Source organism: Giraffa tippelskirchi, chromosome 11 (assembly GCF_054371585.1).
Source record: "Giraffa tippelskirchi isolate mGirTip1 chromosome 11, T2T-mGirTip1v1.2.pri, whole genome shotgun sequence".
NCBI lineage: Eukaryota > Metazoa > Chordata > Mammalia > Artiodactyla > Giraffidae > Giraffa > Giraffa tippelskirchi.
Genome location: NC_137285.1, coordinates 15,951,115 through 15,972,023, shown reverse-complemented (window position 1 = coordinate 15,972,023; position 20,909 = coordinate 15,951,115). Strand labels below are relative to the sequence as shown.

At 43.4% G+C, this 20,909-nt stretch overlaps 1 protein-coding gene across 12 annotated transcripts in view; it reads right to left on the bottom strand.

Moving 5' to 3' along the window:
- Window positions 1-20,909, bottom strand: part of SRRM4 (serine/arginine repetitive matrix 4) — a 310,788-nt gene that overhangs the window by 274,929 nt on the left and 14,950 nt on the right. For 3 of the 12 annotated variants that reach the window (XM_081539753.1, XM_081539762.1, XM_081539756.1), the window contains one exon: window positions 14,045-14,277. The exons of the other annotated variants lie outside the window; for them this stretch is intronic. The gene's annotated coding sequence lies outside the window, so the exon portion shown is untranslated. The remainder of the gene's footprint in view (window positions 1-14,044; window positions 14,278-20,909) is intronic. 12 annotated transcript variants of the gene reach the window in all.

The following is a 20,909-nucleotide window of genomic DNA, read 5'->3' as shown; positions in this document are numbered from 1 at the left end:
ACTCTCCTTCCCCACCACACCTGCTTCTTAATTCAATTTCCTGCCTTTCTGTCTTGTTCCCTGAGGTCTTAGAAACTTCTTTTCAAGACTCCAGGCTCCCCACCTCCACCTTTATCTACAGGAGAATTTGGAACCACTTTCTCATCAAGACCCATTCTGCCACCATCAAGAGTGTAGATCCAGTCTTCGGCACAATCATGAATTAAGAGAAGGTAATCTTCATTTTCCCATTTCCCCCGACACTATTGGAACTCAACCTACCCTTCCCCTGAGCTTCACTCAATAGCCATTTCTCCATCATCCCATGGATTTCAAGAGCATCTTTGCACTGATGATTTTGTAAATTATATCTTCCACCTCAACTCATCCCCTGACCTCCAGGCTTACACATTCCTCTGTGTGATTAGGATCTCCACTAGGGACTCTAATAGGGATCTTTAACTTAGCACATCTCAAACCAAACCTCTGACTCCCCTCAACTCTCTCCCCATGTTCCTCCCCACCTCTCTTTGCCCAGTTGCTCAGTCATCCATGACCACTCCCCCTTCACTCCGAGAGCAAAGTCTTTAGCAAGTTCCTATAACTGCACCTTCAAGATGTACATCAAATCTGACCTATTTTACAACCTCTCTATGGGCCTCCCTGGTGGCTCAGTTGGTAAATAATTCACTTGCAGCATAGGAGACCCAGGTTCCATCCCTGGGGTGAGAAGATCCCCTGGAAAAAGTAAAAGGCAGCGCACTCCAGTATTCTTGCCTCAGAAATCCCATGGACAGAGAAGCCTGGTGGGCTACAGTCCATGGGGTCGCAAAAGTCGGACATGACTTAGCGACTAAAGCATGACTACAACCTCTCTGCTGCCACTGTGGTCCAAGCCACCACCACCTCTCTCCCAGATCATTACAACACCCTGCAAACTGGCCTCTAGCTTCTCTTCTTGCCTTCCACTACAGCCAGTCTCCACACAGAGGCCAAACTGAGCCTTTCAAAATAGGCATCAACTGACGTCACTCATCTGCTGAAAATACTCTTGAAACTTGCTGTCCACCATCCAGACACCCCACTGCAGCTTTTGAGGGTCTACACAACCTGGTTCCTTAGACTTCAATTGCATTTACTGATACTCTCCCTGCTCCTTGTCTCTAGAGTCTTTCTGTCCCCAACTCCACGATCCTTTGGACTTCCTGCTGGTCTAGTCTTCACTCAGGTACTCACATGGTTCATTTGCTGTCTTTGCTTAAATGTCACCTCCTCAGAGGGTATTTAGTATGGTTCCTTTCTGCTGCCTCTGTCTTGTCCTCACTCCACCTTCACCATCTCATTACATTTATAGACACACACACACACCTACACACACCTACTCACACATGTATTTGCTGATTATCTGTCTCCACCCAACAATATAGCTTCATAATACCTTTTCTATACTGATCTCAGCTGTATCCCTCATGCCATGGACAGAGCCTGGAACATAGTAGTATTCAACCTTGTTGTTGAATAAATGGGAGAACCATCTGCCCCTACCTTGCTCAGCATGTTAATCTGGATTATAAGAACCATGCCTTGTTCCTTATCATGTCCTTCATTCTCCTGGCATCTTGCTTTTCAGCAAATGAGCTTGATAAATGCTTGTTACCTCAGAGCTTTTTAAATAAATAATGAAGCATCCACATTACAGAATTCTACATATTCTCACTCCATTTTTCTTAAAAAGCCATAATCCTTATAGAAAACAAGGAGGATATACCCCAAAGTGAGAATGAGATCATGTATGCATTGTGGGATTATGGTTAAAGTTTAGTTTCTTCTTTGGTTTTTCTCCATTTTCTGATTTTTCTACAATGAAATGTACAATCAAAATATGATTTTTAAAAAATTTCAGTGTACTCCTGTTTAGAGGTAAAACAACTATTTAAGACTCTGAGAGTCATTGTACTGAGATCTGGATTGTCACCCTGCTCCTTACGTTGTTAAGTCACAATTTCTTGGGACTTAGTTTACTTCTCTGAAAAATGGGGGCACCATCTGTTATCCTTGATATGGAAGTATGATGAGGCACAAATGGAAACGTCTCCATAGAAATATTTGGATAGTACATTTTGAAGGGTTATCACTAGTGAATTCTTCCTAGGGCATTGGTGGTTCCAATGGAGCTCACACCCACTTAGCAAAGATGTTTGCATATCCATGCCTCATCCAAAGATGTGAAATGGAAGGGCAGTGGAAATGGTAGGCACTGGAGGGAGGCCAGTGGAGTTCATGGGTAGCCCTTTTGTCTTCCCTGTTAAGTATTAAGTTGCTCAGTCCTGTCTGACTCTTTTCAATCCCATGGACTGTAGCCCGTCAGGTTCCTCTGTCCATGGGATTTCCCAGGCAAGAATACTGGAGTAGGTTGCCATTTCCTCCTCCAGGGGATCTTCCCAATGCAGGGATTGAACCTGGGTCTCCCGCATTGCAGGCAGACTCTCTACTGTCTGAGTCACCAGGAAAGCCTGGTTTTTGTCCTCTGTAGGTTATCATTAGCTTAGTGACCACCCACTGTTTATGGACAAGACCTGCGTTTCAGAGTATTCTTCTGAAAGGCCCACTCCAGGGAGGAAGGGATACAGTGGAAGCTCAAAGCAGGAGATAGAACCAAGTAAAACTTTTCCCTTTCTTTTTGCCTTCAGGTCAGATCCAGATTTCCAACTACATCCATAAGCTGCCCAAACACACCAACACACACACACACACACACACACACACACACACACACACACACACACACACACACACACACACACACACACACACACACACACACACACACCTGCATATGACTAAAGAGCCTTCATTTAAGTTGTGATGATTTTCCCTTTAAAAATAAAAGTGGGTCTGAGAGTCTGTAATATTTTGTGAAGACTGAGCTGAGTGCTGCAGACCAAGGATGATGGCAGACAGGGGCAGCTGGTTCATTACCCTTGCCTAATGTCTCCCACCACAGTCTCAGAGAAGCAGGCTCATTGGGCAGCCATCAAATGAGAACTCCATTAGGATTTTTCTCCCTACAGGGGCCTCAGTTTCCCCATCTGTAAAATTAGAAGGATAAACTAGAACAGGGAAACAGATAGCTTTATATCTCACATACATCAACTTGAGCTATCTAATTCTTTGAAATCCAAGAGAAACTAGCCCAAACCCTTTCCTGTATGCAGCAACAGACCCAGCATCCTTCCCAAATGATCTGGGGATATTTGGGGGTGGGGGTGGAGGGTGTATTTCTCCATCTCTGAGTTCTCCATTTTGCTGAGTTTGGTTCAGTTTATGGATCATCAGTTCAGCATCCCATGTGTTCTCTCATCTTCCTGTACTCCAGCTTCTCACAATGGATACTCCATCTATTCCTTCATCCCCCCTAAATGCCACCAACATGACCAACACAAGGGTCCATATGTAAGAGAGACTTGTACTGTCACTTTGGGTCAACAAACTACTTAAAATAGGAAACAAGATTTCCTGGTCTTTGAAATCTTTGGCCACTCTGTCATCATGAGGTTCCTATGTTGTCTACCCTTCTGTCTGAGGTTCAGTTATCCAACGTGTGTGCAGCCTCTCTTCCCCTACAAGCTCTTCTCACCCTCTCTCTTCTCTGCTCTTCCATGACCTTGAATTCTTATTAATTATCCAGAGCAATTTAGTCTTCTCTGTTTTTGCTGTGTTTTTATAGCTTATGTTCCTCTGGGCCCATGTTCAATACCTTAAAGAGCCTATAAAAAAAACATTCCAAGACAAAGACAGTTTTCTCAGATGAGTTCTGATGCCAACTGTGCATAGCTGTTTCGACACCTACTCACAAATCTGCCATCAATCCCTAGTTCCATGCCTGAAGCAGACATCACTAATCAATTCACCACTATTTGTCACTAGTGAGGTCTCTTCCCAACAGAGAACTATAAGCAGACACCACCAGTCGATAACAGCTATCACCCTAAGTGTAACATTCTTGCAAATTCTGAGCCCCAAATGACATCATGGTTTCCTTCCAGATTTGACTTTCTAGGGTCTGGTGAGAACAGAATATTTATTGAGTAAAATTAACTGACAACATAAACAGTCATTTGCATGGAAATATACCAGGCAATCTGAATAGGATATACTCCAATGGCAAACATCCCCCTTCCTTCAGCACCAGTAGTCTGCCATGAATCTGAAAGTAGCCCATATTTGCTCATTCCTTTGGATTAAAATATGAAAGATCCGGTTAAATAAGAATAGCACAATCTCATTCACTGCTCTGAATGTTTTACCCTCATCATTTTCCTTGACTTGATTTCCTCCTAGTCAACCTTCTGAGCTCAGCTGAAATATCACTTTCTTCAAAAAGACATCTCTGAATACCTCCCTCTCCTCCAAAAATAGATCAGGTCTTCCTCCCCTCACTATGGGCCCTTATAGCACCATGCATGCCCCCTCAGAACCCTTATATTTAATTATATAATTATTACTTGTCCACCTTCCTTTCAGACTTCAGCCCCAGCACCAAGATGTGCCTGCGATAGTAGATGCTCAGTAAATATTTGCTAAATGATAAATTGATTAGTGGTTAATCAATATCTACTTTCTGGGGTGATTGTGTGATGTAGAGATGCATACTGTATATAACATGTTTAGGAAAGTGTTCCATAAGGGATAATAATAAGAATATGACTGATACAGAGCTCTGTGCCTTCTCTATATATAGCATCTCATTTTATCCTCACAAAACCATGCATGAAGGCACTGTGACTGTTCCCAGTTGATAAGGGAGGACATTGAAGCTTAGACAAGTGAAAGATGCAGACGCTACCAAGTAGTCCCACTGAGATGGGTGTAGGCAGCTTAGCTTCAGAGCCTCTACCTGCCTGTTGTCCAAGAGGATCAGGAGAGGGGCCTTAGGATGAGAACCTGAAGGTGAGTGAGGTTCCCACTGGAAGTGTAGCAGGTCAGCTAAGGCTTAAGCCTTAGAGTCAGAAAAGCATGAGCTCAAATCCCTCCCCAGCCACTTCCTAGCTGGGTGACTTGGGCAAGTGACTTGACCTCTCTGAACCTCAGTGTTCTCCTCTATGAAATGAGGACAGTAATACCTCTGTCTGTAATTGTATTATCTAGATGAAACAAGATTCCATAAGGGAAGCATCTGGTACACTGTCTGATACATGATGCAGTACTCATGAAAACAGGAGCCAAAATTATTATCTCTTCCACATTCTCTTCCTTTTTCTTCTTTTCTCTCACTCCTCACTTCTTCCTCTTCCCACCCCTTCATCTCCCCCCCCATTTCTCTCTCTCTCTATACACACACGGACACACACACACACAGACACACACACACACACACACACACACTTGTATATACCTTTTGATTCTTAGAACATCATTTTTAAGTGGGTAAAGGAGCTGAGCAGAGCTTCTTTACCCACCACCCAGTAGTATATGTGTTTTGGGGAGAACTGGGGCTGTTTTCCCTAATGCTTTGAAACAAAAGAGAGCTCAATGGATACAATTAATTGTGAAAACTGCCAGAGATTTGAGAGTAAGGGGTAAACAGATGCTGCTCTGAGCACTGTGCTCATTAACTCAGAGAAAGGATTCATCTCCTATGCATGATTAACTCCCCATTGTCAGTGATTTGCACAGCAGATGATCAAACGAGAATTCATTATTCCACAGACAGAGAGTTTGTGCACTAGGCATTCAGCCTCCTTGGGACAGCTCTGCCCCCAGATTCCTGGGGTGTCTGTGGCTTGTGCCTTGACCCAGGAAGATGCTGCCTGTCTTTGGCCCAGTTCTCCCAAAGGCTCTAAAAAGAACAGTGATCCAAAGCAGTTTAGGGTGAGCCATAAAACCTCCCTTTGTTCTATGACTGGAAGGGACTCAGAGTCTGGCTGCCTTTGGTCTCCATTGTGTCTTGCTGTTGCTTGAAGGAACACTTGTACTTTGGAATATAAAGCCAAGAATGGCAGGGCTCATGTTCAACAGAGAAAGCTCCCAGAATCAAAACAAAGAGTCAACTTCATGGATTTCAAGATCTGTAGAGATTTGTCACATATTAATTGAGCTACTGTGGTGGTGGTTTAGTCTCTTAAGTTGTGTCCAACTCTTATGACGCCATGGATTGTAGCCCACCAGGCTCCTCTGTCCATGGGATTCTCCAGGCAAGAATACTGGAGTGGTTTGCCATTTCCTTCTCCAGGGGATCTTCCCGACCCAGGAATTGAACCTGGTTCTCCTGCATTGCAGCCAGATTCTTTAACGACTGAGCTACCCTACTATGTTATTACAAATCAAGAACATAGTACCCTCTTCTTCCTACACTGGATAGACAGTGTCTTCCTTGAAGGCTACATGAGTACCTTCGGTGTTGAGTTAGTAGGCAAAAATTCAAGGGGCTCTATATTACCCTTGTCTTCCAGAAAAGGGTAATTCTACTGAAAGGGCTTTCTTTAACTATCAGTGGCACAGAGGCCAAGGAATCTGGAACTAAAAGTATTCTGGAGAAAGAGTGGGGTCTCTGCCTTTCATGATGTTCAATCAAATAGCCTTGGATCAGTCACCATGAGCCATGTTTTACTGGGGAGATTGTGCTAAAGTAGACACATTCCCCACCTATGAGAAGTGGTGATGGGGGAAGACATGGAGAACTAGAAGACATAGCTTCCAAAGGTTCCTTTCTAGACCGAGGGCTTATCTGTGATGAATTACTTACTAGGACTCAGAAACAAGAGAAAAATAAGAACCATCCTTGTGTGAATTTTTCATAGAACTAGATTTATTTCATTGTTAAAATGATTCCTTATTTTGAAACAAAGTCCTTCCTCCCCTTTTTCTCTTTTTGTGTTTAAATTTCTTTTTTGAAATAATGGTGGTGATAAGATTTGAGTGTTTCAAGGTCTTTTTGGCAAAGTCAAAAGTTGCCACATCTATGTCAGACATCCCTCCCCCTCCCTTTTCAAATGTTAGTAGTTCATGAAATCTCTAAATCGGGCACTCACAACTATATATAAAAGCAATACAGATAAAGTTCTATGGTAACTCAGCAAGGAGGCTGAGAAATCCTCTCATTTGGGTGAAATCAAGAAAGACTTCAAAAGAGTTGATATTTGGGCTGAGACTTTAAAGATGGGTGGGCTTTGTAAAACTAGAGCTTGAGGAAGATTTGAAAGGGCATTCCAAGTGGAGGACACAGCCAGATCAAAGGTACAGCGGTGGGAACACAATCCCACAATCAGTCATATTGCAAAGATGGAATAGCAAAGACCTAGTTTAACCTGGAGAAGGAAATGGCACCCCACTCCAGTACTCTTGCCTGGAAAATCCCATGGACAGAGGAGCCTGGTAGGCTACAGTCCATGGGGTCGCAAAGAGTCGGACACGACTGAGCGACTTCATTTTCACTTTTCACTTTCATGCGTTGGAGAAGGAAATGGCAACCCACTCCAGTGTTCCTGCATGGAGAATCCCAGGGACGGGGGAGCCTGGTGGGCTGCCGTCTATGGGGTCGCACAGAGTCGGACATGACTGACGCGACTTAGCAGCAGCAGTGGGTTCCAACTTGTTAGCCCCTGCCTCCTAGAGGGCTGTAGAGGTATTGCAATGTATCTGCCAATTTTCAGACCAATTTGCCAATGTCTCATCCCTAGTATTTACAACTACTTTCAAATCGCTGTAGATCTATTTATTCAAAAGCATTACTCAATTCATAGATGCATTTGGTCAACACATGGTTTCTCAAGCCAATTATGTTAAAATATCAGTTGTTAGTGTGGCAATCCATTTTTTTCTTTTTAATGTCAGAAAGGGTGGGGACTTTAGATGCAAGAGTGAGAAGCATTCATAGCTGAAGTTACTTCTTTAATCACCTCCCAAAAGTCAGAATCTTGAGATCCCTGAAAATGTTTGGGGGAGATGCTCTTCATTCAACTATACTTGCTGAGTATGAACTGTATACAAGACACCACACTTGGCATCACATGGATACAAAGAGAGAGAAGACATAATTTCTGCCCTAAAGGCACCGTCATCTGATCATTTGACTCTCAACACTTACAAGATGAGAAGAGCAAGCATTCCCTCCTTGAATAGTAGAATAGTAAGACAGACTCATGGAGGAAGTTGGGATTCTGAAAGTTGACAAGCTCCCTATTAGGAATCAGTTGGAAATATCCTGAGTTACACCAGGGTGGGTCTTCCCTGCATCTTTTTGTCAAGAGATTCATTCTCATGCTACATAAAAACAGGCTTGACACACTTACTTTGTTTAGTTTCCATTCTGCATCCTTCATCCAGGCCATTGAAATGAACTTCACTGATGCATCCAATCCTGACACACTTTACTAGCTCAATGTATCCATCCCCCAAATGCTGTGGGTATTGGCTATGATGCTCACATCTGCCTTGAGGGAGAACTGCTCTCAAACAGGAGCCACTCCATCCAGAAAGCCCACTTTGGGCACATCCCCCCTCAAAGATATCCTGTAGCCAATGACTAACTGACCTGGAATTAGAAAAGGCTCACTCCCTTGTCTCAAGGGGATCAATCCTGCAGCACAGTTCATGCTCCAGAGTTCCCTGTGTGATTGTTTTGTGGGCTAGTCTCCAGCTGAGACCACATCCTTGTTTACTTCCTTATTCTGCACCTTCTTGCCTCCCCAACTCTCCCTGCTTCTGAGAGCTCAATCTATCACATGCAATGAGAACCCCAGGGAACCCAACCTAAGATATCAACTCTGTACTTTACCCTCTAATGCAATACTGTTGTTAATAATAACTAATAGTTCTGAGCTCCTACTATACTCCAGACAGCCTAGGAAGAGTTTCATGTACCTTATCTTTGAGGACCGCAAAGTTTCAGTGTCATGACACCCATTTCACAGATGGGAAAACTAAAGCTCTGAGAAGTTGTCATGTGTAGCATCCCTAACATGTTTCCCTTGGCCTCTCAGAAGGAACCTACGGGGGTTGCACTTCTCTTTCTGAAAAACAGTTGTTTCGTCCCCTACACGTTCTTTGGAGCTCCTCGACCTTCCTTCTACTACCTTTGCACCTCTCGTACCCGTCCCCCTCTGAAAATACTGGTCAATTATGTGGGTTTCATTACTCAAGATCTCCTAGGGCAGAAAATTCAATTGATTTCCATCTATTTTAGTTTTCTCTCAGAATGGCTTTTTTAAATTGGCAATAAGCACTTTGGTTCTCCCAAGAATTGTTCACTCGACAAAATGTTCGTAGCATTTTTAATAGTTATGTGCGTCGAGGGGAGAGAGGATGTCCCACCACCATCTCTTCCAGATGCTGAAAATAATCGACAAGATCTAGGTCAACTCTAGAATCACAGACGCTTCTCTCTTTCAAAAAATCAAGCCTCCATGCCAGCAGAGTCAAAGGGGAAATAATGTGAAATTCTAAACTCTTTCCTGAAAGAAAGAGCATGAGAGAGTGAGGATGACTCATATCAGCCATCTCTAAAAAAAGGGGTGTATGGTGGGCAGAGCTGGAGGCAGAGGGAAACAGATAAGAAACATACCTATATGCTTTGCATAGGCTGTTCCTTCTACCTGGAATGTCTTCTCTCTTTCTCCAAGTATTGAACTTCTAGTCATGCTTCAAAGCCCAGTTTAAAGATCATCAACTCTAACACTTATATGAGTTTCCCCAGCCCCCAATAGTCACTGATTTCTGTGGACACAGAGAGTACAATCCACTCTCAGAACACAGAATAGCAGGAAGAGCTCATTTCTGGGTGAGATGATCCAGGATCAAATTCTCACTCCATCACTGTACAACTTTTTGCAAGTCATTCAACTTCTCTAAGCCTCAGTTTCCTCATCAGTAAAATGCTAGTGCCCACAAACAGCAGTCTGCCTGGAACAGGGTAAATGCTTAGTAAAATGGCAGCGAATTTCTTCATAACTATCATCACGATAACTCCCTCCTCTGAATTCCCATAAGCACCATTTTCTTATTGTCCATTCCATTAATTTGCTATTTACTCTAGATGGCCTTGTTTTGTTAATTAACATCTCGTGTGTATCTCTTCTCCTTAACTACACTGCAAAGTCCCTAGGGACAGGATTGCATGTTATACTTTTTATATCCTGCACAGCTGTGAGAACAGTGCCAAACACGTAGTATGCACTCAAATATTTGCTGAATAAATTCTTAAAGCATTGGCTATGAGTATAGGTGCTTATTTTATGTGGTAACAGAATAACATTTTGTATTTACATTCTTGTTTCCAAGGCTAATTGATGTGGGTCTTACAATCATAAAAACCCCTCTAAACTCTCCCCTAATAATGGCAGAAGCCATCAATTAAACAAACCATTAGATGTATCAACAATCTAGTAATCCGCTCTAAGTGCAGGGACACTGGCTGATTTTTCAGCTGTCTGGCTACACAGAGGGATTGGATTTAACCGGAATGTTCAGTTTGGTTTCCAGCTCTCCAGCAGCACTGCTTACTCTATGAAATAAGGATTAGCTGATCATGGAGCTAATATAAATATGGAGATAAAGATATGCAGATATAATAGTTCCCGGCATACTGTAAATCTTCAATACATGGCAGCTCTAAAAACTGCAGGAGAAAGTAGAAGAGGAAAAGAGAAAGGAGGTTCAACCCTGGCTCTGCCAACTTGCCAGCTGTATGACCTTGGGCAAGTCATTTGATCTCATTGACACCCAAGTATCCTTGTAAGCAAAACAGGGATAAAAATATCTGCACTGCAGGGCTATTACAAAAATTAAGTTAGATCATATGTATAATACGGTATCTGTCTATATTGGCATAGGTGACACAGTAGAGAAAAAGGGACAGAGCACCTGCCTCCATCAAGTTCACAATCTAGGGGAAGACACAAACAATCAATTATGACAAGAGAACAGTAAGTGCTGTGACAGGAGATTGTACAGAGAGCTGAGAGGACACATAAGAAGGGAAGGATGAGCCAGGGTCTCTGTGGTGGTGTCACTGAAGGCTTTCCCCCCAAAGAAGGATGTGCCAGCCATTATGTTCTCATCACCCAACTTCATACCCACCCTCCATCATCTCTGCAGTGAAGCTGAGCTGCAACTAAATAAATCCCCACAAGCTGCATCCTTGTAAGAGATAAGCCAGGGGAGACCACAAGGCCGGAGGAGGCTGTATTTGCTTTCTAGGAGTGCCATAGCAAAGTGTCACAAACTAGGTGGCTTAGAAAACTTAAATTTATTCTCTCACAGGCCTGGAGGCTAGAAGTCCAAGATCAAGGTGTCAGCAGGATGGGTTCCTTCTGAGGGCTGAGAGAATCTGTTCCATGCCTCTCCCCTCGCATGTGGTGTTTTGCTAGCAACTGTTGATATCCCTTGGCTGGAAGCGTCACTCCAATCTCGGCCTTCATTTTCTCCTGGACTGTGTGTGCATCCAAATTTTTAATAAGGACACCAGCTGTTTTGGATTACTATGCTCTGTACCAGCATGGGGTCTTCTCCAGTGGCTCAGTGGAAAAGAATCTGCCTGCAACACAGGAGACGCAGGTTCGATCCCTGGGTTAGGCAGATTCCTTGGAGGAGCACAATCTACTCTAGTATTCTTGCCTGGAAAACCCCATGGACAAAGAAACCTGATGGGCTACAGTCCACAGGGTTACAAAAGAGTCGGACATGACTGGGTGACTGAGTACGCACACAATCCACCCTGATGCCATCTTATCTAATTACATCTACAATGACCCTATTCCCAAATGAGTTCCCCTTCTGATGTACTAGGAGCTAGGACTTCACCATATGAATTTGAATGTGTGTGTGTGGGGGGGGTAAAATTCAACCCTTAACAAGAGCAGAAGGGACTGTTCCTTCCAGTCTGCATCCTGTTCCCACAGTGTCAATGGTTCTCCCCTGACCCTGGGCAGTGCCAATTGGTTCCAGAAACAGCAGTCAGCTCCTGTGCCCAGGTGTTTACTCTCACATTCTCAGAAACAGCTTCATCCCACCCTATCAGTCACTAGTATCAGCTGGCCAGAGTCACCCCTTCCAGTATAGTCTCAGCCCCATGGGGACCCTTCTCCAAGCATCTAGATTCTGAAACCTGGCCTCTTCCCTTTCAGTATAAGCTTCTTTCTGCCTGTCAAAGGCAGCCTCAGACATGGCCCCCCATGACCCATGCCCCCTGATATTTGTGCCCTTGTGCCATCCCTCCCCTGGCGTGCAGGATGGACTTGCTGACTTGCTTCTACTAAAAAACAGCAAAGATGATGGGATGTCAAAATTGCAGAGATTAAATAATAAGGCTGTGGTCTCTGTCAAAGATGTTTTTTCTTGCTCCCTCAGTCTGATGAAGTCAGCTGCCACGTTGCGAGCTGCCTTATGGAGGCCCACATCATGAGGAACTGAGAGAGGCCTCCAGTGAATAGATGGTGATAAACTGAGGGCATCAGTCCAACAGCCCACGGAGAACTGAATCCTGCCAAGAGCTACCCAAGCGAGCTTAGAAGCAGATCCCCCCTCAGTCAAGCCTTCAGATGAGACTCCAGCCTCAGCTGCCACCTTTACATTGTTATGGGAAACACTGATGGAGAAGATCCAGCTAAGCCATGCCCAGGTTCCTGACCCACAGAAAATATGAGACAAGGAATGTTTTTTGTTTCTGTTTTTCCTGCACTTGGTCTTTGTTGCTATGAGCAGGCTTTCTCTAGTCTCAATGAGTAGGGACTATTCTCTAGTAGTTGGTGCATGGGTTTCTCATTGCAGTGGCTTCTCTTGTTGCAGAGCATGGGCTCTAGAGTGAGCAGGCTTCAGTAATTGCAGTACATGGGCTTAGTTTCTCTGTGGCATGTGAAATCTTCCCAGACAAGGGATCAAACCTACGTCCCCTGCATTGGCAGGCAGATTCTTAACCACTGGATCACCAGGTAAGTCCTGAATGGTTGTTTTAAGCTACTGAATTATGGAGTAATTTGTTACACAGCAATGGATGACTAATCCGCTGCAGTTACTATCTCTGTGATCTCAATGTTCTCTTCATTTTTCCATCTTCCAGTAAGTGCTTAACTAACTCCCTATTAAATTCTCTCAGTCAAATTGATTCCTATGACTTCTATGTTCTGATTTGGACACCAACTGACACAAGATGACATCTAAATTGTGACCTTGAAGACAACCAGGGGCTAGCTACATAAGAGGATAGGAAAAGTGTTTCAGGAAAAGGAGACAACATATGCAAATGCCTGGGCACCATTCATTCTTTAAAACATAATCTACTAAACACCTACTACATTCCCAGGCCTGGTCCTAGGAATGCGATTATGAATGAGAAAACAAGGTCCTATCCAAATGAACATTATACTCGCATGTTTAGAATAAGGTAGCAAAGAGAAAAGAGCCAAGACCAGTATGTCAGAGACAGCCCCAGGGGCACGTGCATCTTATTAAGATAGGAGTGCTTGCCTTGGCCTTCTTAATCTAGGCACAAGATGAGGAACCACCTCCCAGCTTCAGCATCTCATCTGTGAAGTGAGGATGGCAATGTCTCTCTCCCAGGACCACAGCATCGACCAGATGAGATTTTAAAGTGAAAGTGTTAGTTGCTCAATCATGTCCGACTCTTTGCAACCCCATGGACTGTAGCCTGACAGGCTTCTCTGTCCACGGGACTTCCCAGGCAAAAATACTGCAGTAAGTTGACATTCCCTTCTCCAGAGGATCGTCCCGACCCAGGTATCGAACCTGGTTTGGGAGGTACTTAAAGCACCTTTGTGTAGTAGACAGAGCTCTACTTCTGTAGGATATAACAGTTCTGCTTTACTAACTGGCACTGTCAACTCAGAATGATCCAAGTTCTTCATCTGCCCACGTGGCAAGCAGCCCTCTGTTGGCCTGGAGCTGGCTGCAGACAATGCCTGGGTTAACAGGATTAAACAAAGAGCCTGTTGCTTCCAGCTCCAGCCAGCAGGTTGCTGGTCATTGATAAAAACAGGCTGTAATACAAAGAGCAACCTCCCCGTGGCCATCCATCCCATAAATCATCAGCTACCCAGGGCTATTGAATTACCTTTAGAAGATGGATGACACCAAGCTGGGAGGCTTGCTTGATAAGGTTTCCCTTTGAATAATTCCATGTAGAAAGCTGGGTTTGAGAAATGGGGTCTTTCTACCAGCTCAGCCCCATCCACGCTGTCTCTGCCAGGTGATTTCAAGATAAACATGTTTCCTTACGGACTGCCAGAGCATCCAGTGTGACAAAGGAAGAAAACTCACTGTCAGGCCCCAGGAAAGTATCTACTTCTGCCCAAGACACAAAAGGTGGTTTATTGTTGTTATTCATGATTTATAGTACTAACTTGTTAATAATAGCTATGATTTATTAATCATATTCTATGTGCCAGGCAATGTGCAAAGCATTTGACCTCATTAAATCCTTAAACAACCATATGAGGAAAGTTGTGTTACTCTTTCCATTTGGTTTCTGAGAAAATTAAAACTCAGAGAGGTAATACGACCTTCTCAAGGTCACACAGCTAGTAGCTTGGAGCTGGGACTCAAACCAATGCTCTTAAAAGGAGTCAGCAAACTTGTCCTGTAAAATGTCAGATAGTAAATATTTTGGCCTTTGTGGGCCATCCTGTCTCTGTTGCAACTACTTATGTCTGTTCTTGTAGTACCAAAACAGCCATGGATGATACATAAGCAAATGGGCATGGCTTTGTTCCAATAAAACTTTATTTACACAAACAGGCAAAGGGCCTGATTTGACTAATGGACCATGACCAACTATGGCAACCTCTACTCTTAGCAGTTGTATGGCACTAACTCTACATTTGAACTTTATAGTTTCCTCCACTTCTTTATTTCCACATAGAAAATGCACTGGCTCCTCATGGAGTTACTTGTAGTTACTTCATTTATTCAATTCATTTATAACTCCTTTACTGCCTTCTTTAAGGTCCTACCTTTAAGGAAAATACAGAGACCCTGCGAGAGGGAAGTAAAACGTATCATAGATTTCAATCATTCATTGTATAAGTGAGGAAAAGATCTGTTAAGCTGCAGTAACAATAAATCCCCAAATCTTAAACATAGGAAGGGACTTCTTAAACTCGGCACTATTGATCTGGGGGCTGGATAATTATTTGTCATCTTGTGCATTGTTGGGGAAGGGATAGAGGGGGAAGGTTAGGGAAGTTTTTCCCATGGAAGTGTCAAAAACCCTAAGAGGTGTGTAGGAATCCATAGATAAAGAGGAGGAGAAAAGAGTTGTAGGCAGAGAAGTGGGAAGGAACCTGCTGTGTCAGGGGAGCTAAAAGATGAGTGAGATGAACACACAGGAGGTAAAGGGTGCGTGGTGTATGAGGCATACTAGGAGGATGACAGGGGCAGGATAACCAGGGCTTCGTAGACCAGTCTAGAGAGTTTAGTTTTACTCTTACAGGCAATGAGAAGCCACCTAGTTTTAAGCAGGGAGTCAATAATATACTTTGCATTTTGAACAGATCACTCAAGCCACAGTGTAGAGAATGGCAAAGTGTGGAGGATGTAAGGAGATGGACCAGCTGAGTGTTACCACCTTTCAGGCGAGAGGTGATGGAAAGGTCAGACCAGAGTGATGGTGAGAAAGACAGAGAAGAGTGCATACATTTGTGAGATTACTAGGAAATGAGATGTCGAGAGGGCATAAGTTTTCAGGCTGCTTCTCCATTTGTGTCCTGTAAGCCAGATAGATGGTTATGAGGTTCACTAAGATCAGAAACACTGGAGAAGGACCAGGTTTGGGGGCAGGGGATCAGGGAGACATTATAGTCTATAGTAGACTGTGAGCTTAACAAGTCTTAACAAGGTGGCCAGGTGAAACTATCAAGACAGGCAGTTATCTGCAACTCAGAGGAAAGATGAGGGTGAAGTTATTAATACAAGAACTGTCAGAACCTAGATGCCCAACCCTTGCATTGCAGCCTGTGGCTTGGACCCCAGTCCCTGGCTTCATCATTTGTGGCTAGTTATCCTTGATTAAATTCCAGTAACTGGAACAACTCTACAAAGATAGAGCTGTTTATCTGCTTCCCTAAGAATTCACTCATTCATTCATTCAACAGTCTTGGATGATACTATGTACCAGACTTTGTCCTCAGGGGCTGATGCTACAGCAGTAAATGAGGACAAACAAGGTTACAGTCTTTATAGGAATTTAGTATTTTATGGCTTCTTCCTTTTGTTTGAATTGCTCACAAGGAACTCCTGCTCTCCCATGTCTGGTCTGGAGTAAATGACCCCACATTGCAGGAAATGTTTGCCTGTAAAATGACCTCAAATTTTTACTAGGAAGATAGAATTATAGCATCTCAACTTTTTATTGTTAAGATCCATTTTGTTCAATGATGTCAAATAGATTTCTTCTCACATGCCAACTTTAACTGATTGATAGTGGCTGCCTGGAGAGAGAGAGGCTGAGAATGATTCAGCCAGGAAAAAAGAGTGATCAATTAGTGATATCTGTTGGGGTTTGTTATGGGATAGTGGGGTGCAATGTGTTCACTGTTCTGACCTCAACTTCACCTTTCCATGTATTGCTGAATTCTGCTTACTAATATCTTGTTAGGGCTTCCCTGGTGGCTCAATGGTAAAGAATATGCCTGCAATGCAGGAGATGCAGGAAACTTGGATTTGATCCCTGGTTTGGGAAGACCCTGGAGGAGAAAATGGTAACTCACTCTAGTATTCTTGCCTGGAAAATTTCATGGACAGAGGAAAGAGCCTGGCAAGCTACAGTTTTCATAGGGTTGCAAAGAGTCAGACACCACTGAGCACACACATGCATGATATCTTATTAAGAGATTTTGTGTCTATGTTAAAGATATTGGTCTATTTTTTATATCAGCTTTTCTCATGAGAGTTATGCTGGCCTAATATGAGTTGGAAACAATTATTTTCTGAAAAGGTTTGTGTAATCTTGGAATAATTTTATCCTTAAATATTTGATTAAATAGGCCTATAGTTGTGATGGAGAGAAGTCAAGCAGAAGTTTTAAATTATTAATTCAATTCCTTAAAGAGACACAGGGCTTTTTAGATTTTCTATTTCTTCTTCTGTTAATTTTGGTATGTTGTATTCTTTGAGGAATATGTACATTTCATTTAACTTGTCAACTTTAACCCATTAATTTAAAAGGTGTGAAAGTAAACCTTAGATATGACAACTGACAGGCCCCATGACACACAGTCAATGACAAATGATTAAGTATAAAAACATAGGTCTTCAGAGGCTGAGTCAATTGCTCTCAATCTGCCATATCCAGATGTATTCTACTTGCAAAAGCCACAGGAAAATTGTCTAAGGATTTTCTCCCAAATGATATACCCATGCATTTTAAATGTCCACATGCTGCAATATTTAGCATGATCTGGTGACAGAGAAAGCTGATTAGGGTAAAAATCACCATTAGCACCAAACTGGAGCTTCAGATTTCAACCATCTTACCTGCCAAAGCCTAAGGCTTTTTGGAAAAAAAAAACTTATAGTTCACAAGAAAGAGAAAACCCACTCTGTTTAGGTTGCCCTGGGACGCATCCCAGGCTGCTTTGCCCTTGGTGCCCTTAGCTGAGTCCAAGAAGCCAGCCTGTCTATGCACATTACTCCACCCTGCATCTAGGCCTGGACATGGGGAGAAAAGTCCCTAGGAACCTTCTTTGCCTGATCTGACCTACTTAGATGTGACATGCCTAATGAGAATGGAAATGGAGTTGATGGGAATGGACAAAAATGCAGGCTCGAAGTGGCCCAAGGGAGATGAGCTCACAGGACTTTGCTCAAAATGCTCCTAGAGGGGAGGTCTCTCCAGAGGAGAAGCATCTGTTAAATCTGGACACATCAGCACCCTGCTTAAAATTTTTCAGTGACACCCTTGTGCCCTCATGAAATCATCCAAACTCCTTCAGGTGGCCTCCAGGGCACTGCATGACCTGATGGCTCCATGCTTCTTTTCTATCCTCCCCACAACCACTCTCTCCTTTGACAATGACCTACTTTTGCTTCTCCAGTGGCTCAAGCAGTAAGGAATCCACTGCAATGCAAGAAACACAAGAGACATGGGTTCAATCCCTGGGTCAGGCAGATTCCCCTGGAGGAAGAAATGGCAACCCACCCCAGTATTCTTGCCTGGGAAATTCCATGTACAGAGGAGCCTGGCAGACTACAGTTCATGGGGTCACAAAGAGTCAGACATGACTGAGCATACATGCACACACAAACACATTTTGACCTACTTTTAGTTCCAAAATGGTAACACACTCTCCCATCCCTCAGGGCCTGGTGTGAACTGTTCCGTTTGCCTAAACACTGTTCTCCCTCTGTTTCCACTTGGTTTTTCTTCCTCGATCTTCAGGTCACAGCTTAAAAATCACTGACTCCAATAGCATTTCCCAACACAACAAGTCTGGGCCCCTCCTGTGTGCTTCCACAGCCCACTGCACTCACTTGGCTCTGGAACAATCTGCCTGTCCATGTGCCAGTTTCCCTCCCTATTCTGTGAGCTACACGGCCTCCCCACCTGAGTTCCACAGTCCTATGAGGAACTGCCTACTCGGCGTCTTCATTTGGATGCTTATAAATATGTCGGACCTAACCTGTCTGATATCAAACTTCCAATCCCCCCTCCCAAACTGTTCCTCCCACAGTCCTCCCCATCTCAGGAAATGGCAACTCCATCCATTTAACTGCTAAAGCCAAAAACCTTGGAGTCATCCTTGACTCCTCTCATATCATCACATCCCACATCTTATTCACCAGCAATCTATCTTTCCAAATACGTCCAGAGTCTGGCTGTACCCCAACGGGCAAGTGAGAGAGAAAAAAACCTACAAATGTTGCATAATAAGCAAGTTAACACTGGGGGAAAGTGGAAAGTCCCCAGTCCAGCTGGGGAGCCTCTGAGAGTGTGGTGAACACACCCCAGAATCACCCCACAGAGGATGGGGATGGGACATTAATCCATCAAATTCCATGTCCTCCCCAATAGCTGAAGGTTGCTCTGAGGGTGTCAGTTTCTCTGCACTTCCAGGTTTTACCAGAACTCAGCAAGATGAGCTCTCAGGCAGAGAGAGATAAGCACTGTGGTAAAAAGCTGTCAGCAACACACTCGGAAATGTTTGCAGCTTAAGAAAAAGTCAGGTGGACCAAAGGGTTGCAAGCTGGGGCAACTACTGGGGAAAGAAGTCTCCTGTAGGAAACTGGAACCTCAAGCGTATAGGTGCTATGGCGTGGGGGTCTGATTTTTACACTCCCTACATGATACACAAATCTTCAGTCAAAGAAACTAACATAAGTCTGGATTTTGAAGCTCTTGAGCCTCAGGAGTAACAAAAGCAAAAACACTGCATAAAGATGTAATTCATTACCAGGAAGGTATGTTGGAGCTTCCACCCCCTGCACAGAGTCCTTGGACAGCAAACTAGACCAGTGGAAATGACCAGCAGAAAAAGGACAGTCCCAATCCCCCAGTGTGGAGCTTCCCCCATGTGGATACGGTGATCAGAGTGAACTGAGAGGATAGCCAAGGTCACCATGTTAAAAAGAAATATGCTGACAATGAGGCACTTATACACACCTATCACTGTGGTCGTTGTTTAGTCACTAAGACATGTCCGACTGCTTTGTGACCCCATGGACTATAGCCCGCTAGGCTCCTCTGTCCATGGGATTTCTAGGCAAGAATACTGGAGTTTATTGCCATTTCCTTCTCCAGAGGATCTTCCTGGCACAAGGATTGAACCCACATCTCCTGCATTGGCAGGAGGCTTCTTTACCATTGAACCATCAGGGAAGTCCATGCACACTTATTAGAATGGCAAAAGTACAAAACATAGACAAAACAAAATTCTGAAGGGATGTGGAGCAACAGGATCTCTGTCACACTGCTGGTGGGAAATTAAAATGAGATAGCCACTTTGGAAGATGATTGGGCAGCTTCTTATAAAATTAAACATACTCTTACCATGTGGTCCAGGAAACATGCTCCTTGATACTTTGTAAAATGAAATAACACTTATGTCCACACAAAAACCTGCTTGCAGATGTTTGCAGCAGTTTGTAGCAGCTTTATTCATAATTGCCAGACCCAGAATCAATAATGTTGTGTTTCAATTGATAAATAGGTTAATAAACTATGGTATTCCCACATAGAGAAAACATGGAGGAACTAAGGTTGCTCCTTAATGCATCTTACCAAGTGAAAGAAGTTAATTTTAAAAGACTAAATATCTTATGATTCCAATTATATGATATTCTAGAAAAGGCAAAAGTAAGGAGATGGTAAAAAATCAGTGGTTGCCAGGGTCTGGGATGAAGAGGGATGAAAAGGTGTAGCACAGAGGATTTTTAGGGCACTGAAACTATTTTGTATGATACTACAGTGGTGGATACATGCCATTACACATTCCTCTGAATCCATGGAATATACAATACAGAGTGAACCTGAATGTAAACAATGGACTTTGGGTGATTATGATGGGTCAATGTGGGTTCATTGATTATCACAAATGTCCTACTCTGGTGGGGGATATTGATAGTGAGGGAGGCTGTATACCCGCAGGGACAGTGATTATAGGAAACTCTGTGCTTTCCACTTAACTTTGCTATGAACCTAAAATTACTCTTAAAAAATAAAAATCTATTAAACAATAGAATATTACTCAGCCATAAAAAAGAACAAAACTGAGTCAGCTGAAGTGATGTGGATGAACCTAGAGCCTGTCCTACAAAGTGAAATAAGTCAGAAAGAGAAAAACAAGTATCATATATTAATACGTATGTGCTGAATCTAGAAAAATGGTATTGATGAACCTATTTGCAGGACAGGAATAGAGGCATGGACATAGACAACAGACTTGTGGACACAGCAGGGTAAGGAGGGGAGAGGGCAAATGGAG